Here is a 4113-nt window from a genome sequence, read left to right on the forward strand (position 1 = left end):
AAGAAATAGAGGAGAAAGACTTACCTGGTCGGGCAGCCCATGCTGCAGCCCACCAGCACAGCCCGAACGAGCCCACCTCGGCAGCCCTCAGCATCAGCCCAGCAGCCCAAGCCCACCAGCAGCCTAGCCCAACTTACCCCTTCACGTTCTTTTCACGCAGGGGAGGGGGGCCATCGTCTTCGTCCATCCCGGCAAGCAGCTCGGTGGCAGCACCTCCGCCACCGGCCGCGCCAAGATGCTCGCCGCCGCTCTCTGGAGCCTATAAGTACCCCTCTCGCCGCCGTCCACAACCCTAGTCTCCAATTCCCCATCTCTCTGCTCAATTTTTCCCCAGATGGAAAACCTAGCTACGCCGGCCATCTCGACTCGCCGCCGATTGAGTCCGTCTCAAGCCCAACGGTGAGGTCCCGGAGGTGCGCCTCGTCTTCTACTTCCTCTGGGAGGAAGATAGCTTCCTGGGATGGCCAGAGTTAGGCGAATTTGGTGATTTTCTTCCGCAACTCATCGCCGGTATCGGCGAGGTTGAGCTCGTCTCCGCCCACAATCGACGCCGTCGACCATCTAGGAAGAATCAGGGTGAGATTCCGCGTCTCTAGCATCTCCTATTGCATCAAATGGCCACCCGTAGCTCCATCGTGTCGATCACCGCCGTGCCCCGCCGCAGACATAGCTCGCCGGAGCAACTCCGGCGACCTTTCCATGGGGGCGCCGCCACCTACTGGTTCACTGCGTCGCCCCAGTTCCTCTAGACACGAGCAGAGCCCCGCGGGAGCCCTCCCGTACCGACGCCGCCGTCGACTGGCCGTCGGCCAGGAGCTCCACTGGCCACGTCCACGATTTGGACCTGGTCCACGCTCACGTGGCAGTCCACGTGGACCACTGGCCCACTGGCCAGTCTCTGCGTGTAGGTTAGCCCGAGTGTGTCTAGCATTTCCATTTTCATTTAAATTCAATTCCATAATTTCTGCAACTTTGTAAATCCATATAAAATTCATACTAACTCAGAAAAATTAAAATAAGATATTTAAATTCTTAGAATAGAAAACTCTATCCAATAAAAATATAATATGCAATTTTTTTTTAATAAAAATTCAATTATTTAATTCTGGTTATTTAAGCCCATTTATTAATTCTAAATTCAATTAAAATTCAATAATTAGGAAAACTTTCCAAATTAAATAAAAACCAGTAAATAAATAAAGAAAACAATGAAACTAATTTTCTTTATTTGTTATTTTGTTAAATCCTTATTAGAAGGATTTAAACCCTAATTAATAATTACCTTAAATATTAAATGTAGTAAAAATAATAAAATGTCAAATCCAATATTATCTTTATTTCAAACTCATTAATAACTTCAACTTGATAATGAAGTTATTAAACCAAGAATTATAGGGTAATTAGAAAACCCTAGTTCCATATGGTAGGAAAACAGGAATTCATCATTTCATGTGTAAAACCAAAACCCTAATTCAATTAGAAACCCTAGTTCCACTACTTGATATGAACCCTAAATTATTCCCAAACCTAAAACCCAAGTAACATGTGATCATGTTACTTCATTAGTAATCATAGACTCATATTTAACAACTCAATGCTTGTTCCCATCTACATAATATATGGGAACCCTATCACTACTAATTAGTAGCCCATGTGTTCATCTTCATCAGACCTAAATCATTAAGTAGGGCCAACCAAGTGTAAACCCTAGATCCTATTACTAAAAACAATCACCCTTAATTAACCTCAATTAGCATCACACCAATGTGATGAACCTCAGGAGCAACTATACCAAATCCTGAGCATTACCTAACCATATTCCACTAAACCCTACTAGTGTTGGATACTTACCAACCATCCTATTAGGAAGCCAATTAAGAACCAACAGTAAAACCTAGACCACCTCAACCCTAATTGATATACTTCTTATTATTTAAGAAGTATGTTCTTCACACGTTATTCCTTTGAAGTAAATAAAGAATCATCATCAACCTTGCTTATAAGGACCTATAAACCCTAACCAGCTATCACTAGCAAGATAAAACAACCTTAACAACAACCATGTATAATGAATTGCTTAGTATGCCTAGGCTTATCTTAACCTTACAAGCCCTAGGTGTTGATGAATCCAACTTTGTTGGGATCCATCTAATACCTATTCCAGCAACTACATAAAGCCATAGTCAACCATAGAAAACCACCAACCTAATTATCATACTTGTTCTTTGTTAGAGAACATGTTCTTCAAAAGTTATTCTTTTAAAGTATATGATAATTAATCATTAACCATGCCATATAGTGCTAAAACCAACCACTATTCATTACATGTTAGGATTACACCAAATCTTAATGTTGTGTGTTATTAATGCTATTGTTAAGCTATATTGCAACACCTCGTTTATGATACCAAGTAATTCCACTCGAATAAGAACCTTGTTTGTGAATCACTCTAAAAATGCAACACACCCTGAACCAATCATTACAACTCACCGACCCTAAATCATCGAGGTTAGGTCACGCTTAGAGCGATTGCATCTCATTCTTATGCATTATTGCATCCTTGCCAATCTTTTAAACATCGTCCTTATCGGACGATGATGCTATTTCAGAATTTGGAGTTATTGCGCACCGAAGACCTTGTCTGCATAATCTTGCAGTCAAGAAAGGCAAGTTCATCACTTGCTCATGTCATTTGAGTATTTCTATCAAATTACTTGCAAAGTATTATGGTTATCACTATTGCATAAAAATCAAAACCACTACTTTCATAACTATGAATATGACTATGTGGTGGGCAATGGAACCATGGATTGTGTTGATATGGTGGAGGTTCCATTGCACGGGCTTATATCCATCTAGGATTAAACAACAAATGTCGCCAGTGATTCTTGTGCCGTAATACCCGTGTTAACCATAAGATCCGGAGTGGGACGGAGTAGTCAAAAGTGTTTCCACCTCTCGTTCATCAACGGATGCGCTTTACCGTAGACACTTGTATCCGTCGGCGGCAAGCGGTTGGTCGGGGAAGCCTTAAGTCCCCACGGCATAGTCCGTAGACACTTGTCGCTCGAAGTGCAAGCGGTTGGCCGGGGAAGTCTTAAGTCCCCACGGTATTGCGGTCTATGATGGGTTGCAGCTACCGGCGAAGGAGTTTGGTTAACGAGTCCCAAACTCGTCGTCGTGGTCGGGGTCCACCCGTGAGTGGGAATAATGGGACCGGCGAGGACCCGGTGGTCGGGGCATGCAACAAAGGGTGGGTGTTCGAGGTAGCGGAGGAACATGATTGGCTAGACCTTATACCGGGCCTCACACCAAAGGAAGTGTGGACGGGTCGCCCTCGGTTGGCACCAAGGTTAAGATCTCTTATGGGTAAAGCAACACACCTCTCGCAGAGTGTAATGAACCGTGACCTCGTCACTCCCCGTTCCGGGATATGGAAGCTGCGAACGCTGCCGGAAAGGAGCTCCATGAAGTTCTAGTAAACCGGTGAAGGCCGACGGACATAGTTCTTCCGAATAAAAGCAACCTTTTGAAGAAATGATTATGAAAACCTGCATTGGTATTAGACTTTCCGGTCTAATGCCGTAGCTAGTGCATTAAACACCTCTTTCCTATAATGAACTTGTTGAGTACGCTCGTACTCATCCCACTCTTAAATCCCCTGCTTAGATATGGAGGCACCGAATGAGGATCTACAGTGCAACACGAAGACCGAGGAGTCAACAACTACTTCAAGGGACAGGAACCTGTCAGAAGAGGCAAATATCACATCCAACAAGGAGAAACCTAGATTAGCAATAGAAAGGAACTAGCTTCCTAAACTTAGCTCCTATTTAGCCAGAATCTATTCATAGCCTCTCGTAGTTAGTGAAATACTCTACAAATAGAGTTCGTGTTAGGACTAGGCTACGAGTCGTTCTTCCGGAGTTGATTTGCAGCTTTACCTCATTGTAAAGTAGGAGGTCATGATGATTTTATGTAACAGAGTCAATGTATGTAATTCTATAGACATGCCTTGGACCCGCATATGTTTCGTTGTACCACTCGAGCGATATAATACTAGTGGAACGGTGTTTCATTGGTGTTATATCGGACTTGCATACTACACCATGC

Source organism: Lolium rigidum, chromosome 2 (genome assembly GCF_022539505.1).
Source record: "Lolium rigidum isolate FL_2022 chromosome 2, APGP_CSIRO_Lrig_0.1, whole genome shotgun sequence".
Taxonomy (NCBI): domain Eukaryota; kingdom Viridiplantae; phylum Streptophyta; class Magnoliopsida; order Poales; family Poaceae; genus Lolium; species Lolium rigidum.